The sequence below is a fragment of the Myotis brandtii genome, unplaced genomic scaffold, assembly GCF_000412655.1.
Source record: "Myotis brandtii unplaced genomic scaffold, ASM41265v1 scaffold244, whole genome shotgun sequence".
NCBI classification, from domain to species: domain Eukaryota; kingdom Metazoa; phylum Chordata; class Mammalia; order Chiroptera; family Vespertilionidae; genus Myotis; species Myotis brandtii.
The window spans coordinates 1,995,534-2,008,728 of record NW_005359225.1 but is presented as its reverse complement, the minus strand read 5'-3'; the positions used below and the strand labels follow the sequence as shown (position 1 = coordinate 2,008,728).

General features: G+C 47.5%; 1 protein-coding gene across 1 annotated transcript in view; it reads left to right on the top strand.

The window, feature by feature from the left end:
* The first annotated feature begins 2,276 nt into the window (after positions 1 to 2,276).
* Positions 2,277 to 13,195, top strand: part of DGAT2 (diacylglycerol O-acyltransferase 2) — a 54,896-nt gene continuing 43,977 nt past the window's right edge. The window contains exons 1-2 of the mRNA XM_005867052.2: positions 2,277 to 2,281; positions 11,810 to 11,813. The gene's annotated coding sequence lies outside the window, so the exon portion shown is untranslated. The remainder of the gene's footprint in view (positions 2,282 to 11,809; positions 11,814 to 13,195) is intronic.

The following is a 13,195-nucleotide window of genomic DNA, read 5'->3' as shown; positions in this document are numbered from 1 at the left end:
GGGGGTTAATGGGGCGATGAAGACACATTTGTAATACCTTAACCAATAAAGAAATTAAAGATAAAATAAAATGAAATAAAATAAAATAAAAAACATTCATGAGAATGTTTAAAAATTGGACTCCTCAAACATTGCTGGTGGAAATGTAAAATAGCGGGGCCATGTTGGAAAAGGAGAGTCACCAGATGGCCCAGAAGTTCCACTTCTAGGTTCATACCCAAAAGAAATGGAAACATGTTCACACAAAAACAACTTGTAGGAGGGGTCCAGGTTATACAGTAGCATTCACAGGTTCTAGAAACTAGGATGTGAACATCTTTTAGGGGACTTTTTTTTTTTTTTAGTTTATTATACATGCCAAGCAATTTATTCATTCTCTCAGCCTCAGTTTCCTCCTCTGGAAGTGATATATGCAAATGTATGTAAATGAGAGGCCTGATCTGCTGGCACTGCTAGGTGTGGAAGGCAGGAGCCTGAAGAGCATTTTGTCCTGGACGGATGAGTCCTGACACTACTCCTTTCCCAGGAGCGCATCCCCACCAAGTTAGCAGGAGTCCCTGGCAGGGACATGATGGTAGGGAAAGAAACCCCAGCTGGGAACCCTGAGACTTGGGTTCAAATCCCAGCTCTGTCAGCAACTGACAGTGTGACCTCAAGCAAGTCGCTTTCCATATCTGGGACACAGTACAATTTCAAGAAACACATGTAAGTTAGTCCTGCCCTAGGAGAGCACTGGGGTGGCACCTCTTGCCCTGAGGTTTATGATAACAGATATTTTTATGTCGGTGTCTTCCTATTGGCTAAAGGATCTAGTCTCTCCTAGCAACAAGGGTACATTTTAATTAGAGCCCCGTGGAAGCAGTGACCTCTCTCAAAGGAGCGCCAGTCATGGTGGAGGTCCAAGCACTGTGGCTTGTGGGGGTGAGGAGAAGAGAGGAAACCTCCTGTTCTGCTTGCTTTCTCCTGGGGCCCATTGGTCTAGGCCAGGGTTCAGCCTGGGCCTGAATAACCCGTGAACTAAGAATGCCTTTTACAGATGAGCATTTGCAATCGATGTGATGGGAGGAAACACTAACGTTGAGCCCCAGTTAAGTGAAATGTTATCCTCCAAAAAATTCCATCTTCTCATTAGTTGACTTGTATTACAATTTCGTATTCAATTATTTACTTTGAATTTGGTCCATTAAAATTTTATGGAAATTTGTTTCCTTCCTTGTTATATAAGAACCTACCTAATAGCCTCAATTTGCCTCTTGGCCAGCAAAGCCTCTACCAGCCGCCACTTACTCAGTTGCCCTATGTTCCATCTCAAATCTGTCTTGAGCCATTCATGACTTTGGAGCCAGAAGGAGCTCCCCAGTGTAGGTCTGACAAAATCATTCCTCTGATGAAAACCCAGTGGTTTCTTGGTGCTCTCTGGCTGCCTCTGGCTCCTTGGCTGGCATACAACCCTTCCCAGTGTGACTCCTGCCTTCCTTCTGAGCTACTCCCTACCCCCTGCAGCCTTCTGAGCTTCTTCCTGTTCCCTAGGACACCTTGCTTCCCCTAGAGCCAGCATTTTATACAAGCTGTTCCCTCCGGCTAAAAATGCCTTTTACCCTACTCCCCTCCACCCAAATCCATTTTCTTGTATATATTATTTCTTACATATAATATTTATTGATTTCAGAGAGGAAGGGAGAGAGAGAGAAACATCACTAATGAGAATCACTGATCAACTGCCTCCTGCACGCCCCCTACTGGGGACCAAGCCTGCAACCTGGGCATGTGCCCTGACCTCCCGGTTCATAGGCTGACACTCAACCACTGAGTCATGCTGGCTGGAAGGACGGTCACATTTTTTAAATGCCTGTGCCCACTAACGGACTGGGAGCCTCAGCTCAAGTCAGTTTGACTCTGCACTGATGCCCTTTGCTTTCCACTGACAATGCTCCTGCTGGGTCCTACCATTTGGGAAGGGAGCAGGCTCCCAGGCAGGGGCTGGGACTACCCATTAGGAACCCCAGTTCATTTCCTTCCCTGGATTGCAGATCAGATCCTTGTCTGTACAATGGAGACAGGGCCCCCTGGCCTGCTGATGGTGTAAGGCCTGGGTCAAAGATGGGAGTGGAACCTTAGGGGACGTGAAGGGGCGGGGGTGCGGGCAGTTGGTAGCTGAGCTTCCAGACACTTTTATCAGTCCTCCACAAGCAACCCCAGACAGACACAAGCTTGGGCTCTGGGCTCTGGGACATTCCAGCCAAAGGTCATTCCTCAGTAGCCAGCTGCCACTGGCCACGGCCTGGACCCTGCCTGCCCATCCCCCTACTTTTCCCTTTCCTGAGCAGGAATAAAAAGAACCTTGGCTGGGAATGCTTCTGGGATGAGCTCAAGTGAGCGTGCATGTCTATGGATATGTTTCTCCAAGAGCATCCACGTATGATCTGGGTCTGTGTGTGCACGCGTAGTCACAAAGGGGTGCTCCTGTGTCCCATGTGTCCGAGCGTGCATGGGTGTGTGGTGACTCTGTGCATGTATAAAGGCAGCAGTGGAGAGGATGGAGGAGAGTCAAGTCCCCTCAGCCCTGACACACTGTGACATCTGGTTCTTTGGGGCTCTCCTGACGCTGTACCCTCCATTCTTACTCCAAAGCGCCCACAGGTTTCAGGCTCCCCATTGACCAGTGCCCTCTCCTTTTCTGTCATGGATCCCATGCTGCTGAGAAAGACCCAGAATCCTGAAATATTAGGATGAATCCTGAGGGTGGTGCAGGGGACATGATCCGTGCTCCACCAGATTCCCTTTGATCACTGCTGTGGACCCCTTTCTGTACTTCTGTTGACTTTTCTTCCAAACCACCTGCCCCTGCAACTCTTCTGGGCTTGCCTAGGGCCACTGAAGACACTTTTCCCCATGTGCAGAGTATGGTAAACACCTGGAGTTTATATCCCCCTCCCCCTTCCCTTAGTGACCCACCCCAGTGACCCTTAGCCAAGAATAACTGGTGAAAGCCAGCTTCCTTGCTCTGAGCCGGAACAAAGTCCAGGCATCATTTTTGCTCCAGGGATCTGGCTGAGGCTGTTTCTGGTCTGGAATCACAACCTGTTTAGTTTCTTCCCCTTCCTTTTCCGGCTGCCGCAGCTCCCTCTCAAGTTTCTCCTGCAGGCATTTCCTCAATAAACCCTTCTCACAGGAGGGGTTTAAAACCAGGTCTGCTTCTAGGAAACTTGACCTAAAACAGGGCGATGGGCTTAGAAATAGCCCCTCCCACCCCCACTTGGGCAAGCTGTGCTCTTGCCCTTCATCTCTGTGGCCCCATGTGCCACCCTACTCCCAGCCTCCCCTGCAGGGGGCGGCCCTCTGTGCAACACCCCCAACAGCCCTGGGGTAGGAAGGTTTTTTAATCTTGCTTGGGTCCCCCTTTCCTGAGAGTGTCTCCTTGGAAAAGGAAGCAGTCCGGGTCGGAAAGCAGGCAAAGAGAAACTTTCAAGGAGAGGCCAGGGAGACAAGAACTGCTCTGCTCACACCCTTCACCACACTGCCTTCAAGGGCGCACAACTAGGGGGCAGATGGGGCTCTGGCTGACAAAGTCTGCACCTTCCCTTTCTCAGAAGAGGCCTCCGGTGGTAGAAAGGGCCCCATTCTGGGAACTGGGAGACCTGGCTCCCCTCCACATCGCCTGGCTGAGCACCTTTGAGAGAGCCCGGTGACTCTCTGAGGGATGCAGTTTTCCCATCGGTGGCGGGCCCGCCGCGGGGCGGGGGAGCATGGCATTTGGAGCACAAGATCCGAGCCTCAAACCCACTTCTTATGGCATAGCACTCCCTGAATGAATAAGCCAACGGCATCTTCATTTCTTCCTTTGTCCATGTTGATGCCTGCAGGACTGACCTCATGGCAAGTTGGGAGAATTACATGAGATAACGCCCGCGGAGCACTTGGCAGGTCCCTGGCACACGGCGAACTCTGGGAGCAGGTGACTATTTTTGCTCTTGTTGTGTACCAGCCAGGGTTGCGTAACCAGCTGGGTCCTGTGGTCTTGCTGACGTGACACTCACTCCCAAGCTCCGTCAAAGCCAGAGGGCAGGCACAAAGGAGGCACTGGCCGGTGGAGGGGAGTGTAAAGCCTTCGTTCTCCCGGTCCCACCCGCCCTGCCTCCAACGCCTCCCCTGGCTTCAGAGAACAACCACGGAGTCCCCAGGCCAGGGCTGCATGTGCTCGGGTGACTGACAGGCAAGGTCTGTCCTTTACATTTGGTGAAGTGGATAGAAATAATGCAGGCTTAACCTAGTTGTGTTTCTTATGGTTAGAAAATGTATTTATTTTGTTGTATTTCAAAAAAGCATGTATTTCTTTTCAAGTTTTAAAAATTCTGGTAAGATAGAAGTCCCATAAGATTTACCGTCTTCACCACCTTCAGGTGTATGCATCAGGGGCATGAAGTACATTCACATTGTTGCAACATCACCATCTTCAGAACTCTCGCATCTTGCAGAACAGAAACTCCGTACCCATTAAACAATAACTGCCTATTTCGACCTACCCCCTTGTCTTTTTTTTTTTTAAAAAAAAAGAATTGTAAGAATTGGAAATAAATAAATAAATATTTATTTATTTATTTATTTGTAATATTTACTAGTGGTTCCCTATGTGCCGGCCACTGTGCTAGGCCTGAAACTCAGGAGGAACTCAAGCTCACCACTGGCTCTGAAGGTTTAGGATTCATAAGCCAGAACAACAATGGAAGATGATTATATCTCATTTCTTCATTCAGCAAAACTCTCCTGACCCTGTCAAGCGCATGTGGCCAGGAAGCAATAATGGGAGACACCTTCTCCCCGCCTGGAGGTGCTCACATTTGGTGCAAGGCTCCCACCCCAGCCATCCAGGGTTCCCCTCCCAGGCCTCTCTGCTTCACCAGGTCCTACCCCCCACCCCTCACCCCCCACACACACAGGGAGGCACAAACTGTGGCAAAATGCAGGGCAGCAGGCCCAGCCTGGAGCTCCGGGGAAGGGCATTGGACCCTGGGCTCCAGGCGAGCTCTACTCTGATCTCACCAAAAATTAATTAATTCATTAATATCTATTAAAAAATAAACTCAGCCCTGGCTGGTGTTGCTGTGAGAATAAACAAGTCATCTTTTCTGTCAAAGAACAGCTCAGACAACTGCCATTTTGGACTGCATGACTTGCAGCTCCCCTGGGGGCCACCATCTTGAAATGGCAAAGGCCAACCCCTCCCTTTAAATTAGCCAATCGCAAAAGACTGTGTGCCTGAGCACCAATCAAGAGTGAGGACAGGTCACGTGCGTGAGGATTAAAACACCAAGCAGACCACCCCTTCAGTGTGCCTGTGCTCCCAGGCCATGTGCACGCCCTCCTGCAGGAGTAGATATTTGCCTTGCTGCCTGGCTCCTGAGTATGCTGCGTGTTCCACCAGGACCCCTGAATTTGGGGGCTCGCCTTATTTCCTACATTGCCCAGTTGGCTGAGTGTCATCCCATGCACCAAAGGGTTGCAGGTTTGATTCCTAGTCGGGGCACATGCCCTGGGTTGCAGGTTCAATTCCCAGAGGCAACCGATGGATGTTTCTCTCTCACATTGATGTTTCTGTCTCTCTCTCCTTTGCCCTTCCTCTCTCTTTAAAAGAAAATAATAACATAAAAATTTAAAAATAAATTCAGCAATATTAATAATTATATTAATGGGGCTGGCTTTAGCTCAATGGTTCCTTCGAATACAATGCTTACCAATCACTCTTGCTCACCTGCATAAGAGTGGCTCGAGACTCGTGGGCGCCTTCCAGCCCTTTATAAAAAAAGAAAATTATATTAATGGTGAAAAGATCTAAGTAGCTAATTAAAAGGCAGAGAGTGTCAAATGGGATTTTTAAAAGAGACTCAACTATATGCTGTCTATAAGAGCCTCACTTTAAATATTAAAAATAGGTTAAAAAGGGATGAAAAAAGTCACACAAAAACACTAATCAAACACTAATCAAGAGAAAGGGTGGCTATATTAATAACAGACTAAGTAGATTTCAAAACAAATATTACAGGATACTATATAATGATAAAAGGGTCAACTTATGAAGAAGACATAATAATCCTAAATATACAGAGTCAAAAAACAGATTTTTAAATATATGAAGCAAAACTTGATAGAATTGAAATAAAAAATAGATAAATCCACAGTATGGTTGATGACTTCAAATTTTCTCTCTCCATTCAGTAATTGATAGAACAAAAGTAGACAGAAAATCACAAGGATAGAGAAGATCCAAGTAACAATATCAGACAACTTGACCTAACTGCAATTTATAAAATGTTATACACAACACCAGCAGAATAAACACTCTTTCCAAATGCACATTAAATACTGTGCGTGTGTGTGTGTGTGTGTGGGGGGGGGGGGGGGTTGTTGAGACCATGAAACAAACCTCAACAAATTTAAAAGAATTGAAATTACACAAAATATTTTTTCTAATGTACATGAAATCAAACTAGAAAGAAACCAATAACAAAAAATATCCCCAAATATTTGGCAACAACACACATTTAAGTAAATAAGGGGTCAAAGATGAAATTACAAAAGAAATAAAATAGTTAGAATAGAATGAAAATGAAAACTCAATATATCAAAAATTTATTGGATGTAGCTTAGAGAAGTTTGTAGAAGGAAATTTATAGTATTAAATGCTTATATTAGAAAATAAGAGAAGCAATCATCTAAGAAGAGTAAATTATATCCAAATCAAGCTCAAGGGAGAAAATAATAAAGATAAGAGCAGAACTAAATGAAATTGAAACTGAGAAAATCATTGAAACCAAAGATTATTGAAAAATAAATCGATAAACCTCTAGTCAGGCTGGTTAAGAGGAAAAGAATGAAGACACAAATTGCCAATTATCAGGATTTAATTACAAAATAATAATTTACAATTATCAGATATTACTACAGCTCCTACAAAAATTAAAAGGATAATGAGTGAATATTAAGAACAATTTTACGCCAATATATTTGATATGTTAGTTTACATGTGCTAATGGAGGGCTCTTAGAGGCGCCAAGCCATTTCTTCTCTGTCTGTGCTTGGCATAACACTAAGGTTCGGGACAGACAAGAGGAGAATTGAGGGCCACAGAGTGTCCAAACTCCAGGTCAAATGGGGTTGGCCTGGCAGAACTCATACTGGACTAGCTGCCAGGTTCATATTCTACGGAGTTTACCTCAGATCTAAGCCTCTTTCTCAACATCGGGTACACAGAAAGACAAGCGTGACTTAATTCTGGGGATTGCCCAATGACAGTGTTGGAAAATCCCCAGATTTAGGCTATCCTTCTTGCCCAAGTTACCTCCAACAGCACCAGCACAATATAGGACTGGGAAGGTGGTTAAAAGCCTCGATTCAGGTTCTCTCTCTCCCCTCCACTCCCCCACCCCTTCCTTCCATCCAGGCCCAGGTGAATTAGAACAAGCAAGGGCGTTGGCATCAGACCAACCACAATTCCAGTCCCAGCTATTCCTCCAACTAGCTAAGCCTCAGGTTTTTTTTTCATCTCTATTAATGTAGTTGTTGATATAGGAATTTTTGGGGGGTGAAATAGGCAGATTTAGGGAATTTTTAAAATTAAGGGGGTCCATGGGAAAAAAATACAGGGCTACAGAGTTGCAAAAGGGTACATTTTAATAACACAAGGAAGCAGGGAGCCAGCAGAAGTTACATTTCCAGAAGACAAGGAAGTTGGGAGAGGCAGCAGTTATATTTCCATAAGATAAGGGAACTGGAAGCAACAAAGGGTCTATATTTAGAAAATAACGAAGGAGGGGTTCACAATCCCATGTGAGATTTGACCTTTGAGCTCAGAAGTTACTATAGTGACCAAATCAAAGGGGGATAGTGGTCAATCGGAGGGGTCATCGATGCACAGAAAACTGCAGCCTTTATAAACTGTGGAAGAAGGGACTCTTTCCCCCTCCCCACGTGGGAATCTGTACTTGTTCTTCAACAAATTTCCACCTTTGCTCTACCATCTTCAGTCCCTGGATTCATTTTCTGACTCTGCCGGATAAAGAGCCTGGGAACCATCCTGCCCAGGGGAACACCGAGTGTTCTAGTCCAAAAATTCCCGTGGCATTGTGAACTCATGCCTCCAGGGTTGTGAGGGATAAATAACAGAACGTATGTACAAGGCTATGCACAAGGTCGGGGCTAAATTTATATCAGTCTCTGGTCTCTTCCCTAAAGGACGCCTTCCCTGAAAACTCCAGTGAAGACTCTATGCCCTCTTCTCAACTTGACCTTGAACTTCAAAAGCTCCAGGAGAGCAAGGACTGGGTCTGTTTTCTCCTCCTGTGAGGACTGGGTGAGCTCACTATGGGCAGAAAAGTAAGGCCACATGCTAACCTGACTAGCTCAGGGAAGGCCTGCATGGCAGTTTTGCAAACTCAAACACCTAAAGTAACCACAAAGGATGGTCTGAAATTAAAAACTTAACTAAACGCAGTTTACAGTGGGTAGTCCAGTATTTTCCCTGACAAAATCAACTTCTATCTTCATGAGCCCATTGTCTTTTTGCACCTAAGATAACATACCTGTGAAATGTCTGGGTAACTTGTAACTTCCCTTTTTCAGGACCCCTCAGGGTGCAACAAATGGCACCAGGGCAGAAACCACAAATTCCCTCATTGTTATTGTTACCGTGTTGTCTACTGTTAACTATCCCGTACCAACCTATGGAAAAGGAGCATGTGTCCATCATTTCACTTTTAATCCAATTCCCCCGCCCCTTTGCTTTCTCCCACCTCCCTAATCTATCACCAATGGATTTCATGTAACCCACTTGCGTCTCCTCCTTTTACGGTAATTTACAAAAACAAGGTAAAAAACGGCCATTCTCCGGAGCATTATCCCAATCGTTGAGATTCTGCTTCCCGGCAATTGTTGACAGTTTGGCTCAAATAAACTCACAAAAATTCTTTACAGGTTTGAATGTTTTTACGTTAACATCACACAGACCGGGCTTCGTAAATGTGTTTCTGCCTTTAAGCCTGTTCCTCTCTTAGGGTAAGTGTCCTCTCTGCCTTGCAGGCTGGTCACTTACCCTCCTCATCCGTGCCATGGAGGGACTAAGGCTGTCATTACCATAGGGAATCTCAGAGGGGCAAGTATCCAACTCCTCATAAGCTACAAGCTGTACCCATAATTCCTAATGGCAGCACAGCACTGGTGACCGAAGTGGGTACGGTGGGAGGTGCTATTCTTGGTGAAACCCTCCTGGTCAAGCCCAGCTTGGTAGCTTGACTTCTTTGTCTGTGGTTTGGCCCAACCACCTGTGGGTTGAGTTGGGAGACGATGAAGAAAAAGGTGACCTAGGTCCCGGAGCCGTCCTGTTCACACACCGACAGGAAGCGCAGGGCAGGCCATTATAGACAGGAATGTAGGGATGGTAGGATGTGTGGGGAGGGCACCAGGGGAAGTCAGTGCCTTGTGGGAGCCCCCATGCTCACTTCACACAGAGGAACACAGTCCCAGGACACAGAAAGCTGCCAAGAAACGGCCTCCCTGGGCTGCTCTAATTCTAGGTCTGGTTTTCCATCCAAAGCCAATCTGGGCCAAACTGCTAAAGCAGCAGCCATGAGCTTGGCGGCTAGGGGCCAATAGGAGGAATTATCACTCAGCGAGGAGGCCCAGAAGCAAGAGATGGCCCCTCTCAGGCCTTGGACTTGCCTCTGCATCCTTTGGTGGATGCTCGCACATGTGTGTGAAGAGCCCAAATTGCAACAGGTGTTACTGTCCCATTCCCCAAGCCCTGCCCCCGCTCTACACTACCAACCTACCTGTTCTTTCCAACCTTCCAATCTGATCACGATGCTCTTCTGCTCACACCCCTCCTTTGGTTTGAACCCCACAGAATAAAACCCAAACTTTGTGGCTGGATTACAAGGTCCTTCAGATCTGATCCCTGTCGATCTCTCCAGCCATCTCCTACCCCTCTCCTGCCAGTCCTCCTCTTCCAGCCCCACCAGGTGCTCATGATTCCCAACTCCAGGCTCTGCCTGAACACCCTTCTCCTTCCTCTCTGCCAGGCAGAATCGTCCTCATCTCAGGACCAGCAGCAATGTCATCTCCTCTTAACCTTCCCAATTTACCATCCCTCCTCGATGCTCCCCTAGCACTTTGTCCATGACTCTATGGTACTCATTCATGGTCGATGCTCCACCATGGACTGAGGCTCTATGCCGAGCAGGCCTGCACAGGGTGCACAGGATGAGGAAGCTCCTGCCTCTGGGAAGCTCCTGGCCCAACAGAGAGGCAGACACAGCAGACAGACAGTGACAGCACAGGAGGGAAGGGCTGAACTCAGCACAACCTCTCACGTTCCCCGGCACTACAGCTTGGCTGTCTGGTTGCAAACAGTGGCTTTGAGACACCATCTCTCGGTTGGGTCTCCTCGAAGGCAAGGACTATGTCTGTGTCCCAAGGAAAGCCAGGGCCAGGAAGGTGCCCAGGAAAAACACGCTGAAGTAGATGAACTTGGGATCTGAATGTTTCAAAGAGGCGTTGAAGACCTGAAATCATGCAATTTAAGATAATATCTCACTTTTCATAGCATAGTGGTAACACCCTTTCACATGTTGTGATTTCAGTTGATCCTCAAATGTTGCAATGAAGCCAGCAATATAGAAACTGTCACCACCATTTCATGATGCAGAAACTGAAACCTAGCCTGGGATAGAGACTTGCCTAAGGACACCTGGCAAGTCAGTGACAGAGGACAGGCCATACGCTAGGCCTCCTGCCTCCCAGCCCAAGCTCTGCCCCTTAGATCATAGTATCAGGGGTTCCAGCCCAAGGCCTCCTCCACAGGAGACCCTTCTGGAAGAGGCTCATCCACATACTGACCTGGGGTCCTTCCAGGCCAGCAGGAGTCTTCTTCCCAGAGGACCCCAAAACACCTTTGGGGAGAGGATGCAAGAACTCAGTGGCTTCTTCAGCATCTACCTGGCTGTACTCTCCTTTACCCAGAAATACACCACACATGTTCCTACCTCCTGCTTTTGCACATGCCGGTCCCCAATGTCCCCCACAAACCTGGTATTACACTAGCCTTCCCTCAGTTTCCTTAAAGCTGCGGTTCTCAACCTGTGGGTCACGACCCCTTTGGCGGTCGAACGACCCTTTCACAGGGGTCGCCTAAGACCATCCTGCATATCAGATATTTATATTAAACAGTAGCAACATTACAGTTATGAAGTAGCAACGAAAATAATTTTATGGTTGGGTCACAACATGAGGAACTGTATTTAAAGGGCCAGAAGGTTGAGAACCACTGCCTTAAAGGTACCAAGTGCTTTTCAGCCTCAGAGCCTCTCACGTGCTCTATCTAGAATGCTTTTTCTTCTACTCTTGGTCAACTCAAGCCTCAGAGCACAATGATGTTTTCTCAAAGAGGTTAACTCCTATGGCCTTGAGAGGGCTGAACAAACAGAAGTGTTTCTAGGTCCCATGAGTCGCATTTGTCACATGCTACCCTGGCACTGTGGCCTCTATCATATCCCTCCCCTCGAGGTGGTAAAGACCTCAACAGCAGAGATTCCCTCTCCTCTTATGCTGTGCTCAAGAAATCTGTCTTTTCACTGACAGGCTTGTTGCCCCTACCCCTTCCCTCACCCTCAACATCCAATAAGTCATCTAACCGCAGTTCAATACATCTCACTGCCTCCTATGCTTTTCTCTAGACCAGGCCTTTCCCGCCATTCCCTCCACCACTGCCCTAGCTCTGGGCTCATTCTCATCTACCTGGGTCCCTCCCGCAGCCCCTCACGGCCCTCCCGGCCCCCAGCCTCTCCCATGCATTCTCACCGTGGTTGGAGGGCTCTGAAAACTAATCTGACCACTGTTGTTTTTCTACTCAAAGCCATTCCAAAAGCTCCATTCCCACCCCAACGTCCCAAGAGTGGCACTCAAGGACCTTCAGAAGATCAAGCCCAGCCCCCTTTCCCACAGCTGCCTGAGCTCCAGCCACTCCAGGTGCCCTAGCCCTGCCCCAAACATGCTGGCTTTTCTAAGACTTTATTATGCCTGTCCTTCTGCCTTCCATCTACAAAATTACTCATCAGCATACAATGGAAATAATTTTGGAACACTCTCTACGTGCCTGACACTAGGCTAAGCTTTTTTCATACCTAATCTCATCTAGTTCTCAAAGCACCTCACAAGATAATTGTCCTTAGTACCATTTTACAGATATGGAAACTGGGTATCCAAAAAGGCAGGGCCATGCCCAGCTGGTGTTGCTCAGTGAATTGAGCGTTGTCCCGTGCACCAAGAGGTCACCGGTTGGATTCCTGGTTATGGCAGGTGCCTGGGTTGTGGGCTAGATCCCCAGTAGAGGTCAATGCAGGAGACAGCCAGTCGATGTTTCTCTCTCATGGATGTTTCCTTCTCTCTCTCCCTCTCCTTTCCTCTCTATCTAAAAATCAATAAAAACATATTAAAAAGAAAAGGAAAGAAGAGGAAAGAGAAGAGAAGAGAAGAGAAGAGAAGAGAAGAGAAGAGAAGAGAAGAGAAGAGAAGAGAAGAGAAGAGAAGAGAAGAGAAGAGAAGAGAAGAGAAGAGAAGAGAAGAGAAGAGAAGAGAAGAGAAGAGAAGAGAAGAGAAGAGAAGAGAAGAGAAGAGAAGAGAAGAGAAGAGAAGAGAAGAGAAGAGAAGAGAAGAGAAGAGAAGAGAAGAGAAGAGAAGAGAAGAGAAGAGAAGAGAAAAGAAAGGCAGGGCTAGAACTGGACTTTGGGTCTATCTAATTCCAAAGCTGCTGTGCACTAACCTCTCTGGGAAATCCAGCCAGTCCCCAGCCCAAGGCAGGGGCTTCTCTCTCTCCCCAGCACCTGCTGCCAGGATGTTTGTGCGGCCAACACCGCCCTCACCCACCACCTTCACCACCAACGTGAGCTTCCCAAGGGCAGGGCGAGGACTGGCTGGGCTGGGTCCCCAGCGCTCAGCAATGCATAGACAGAGAGTCTGGGAGGTTTCTTAACGCAGAGCTGGAAAGGTAGAGGCAGCCTGCCTGGGTGGTGTAGGAGTCCAGCCCTAACCTAAGTAATCCCTGATACCGACCAGAGGCGGGACCATGGCACCTGTAGCCAAGGAGAGGCCTTGCCAAAAGCATTCAAACAACACGGGGCCGCACGCCCTGGGCCGGCCCCTGCACTTG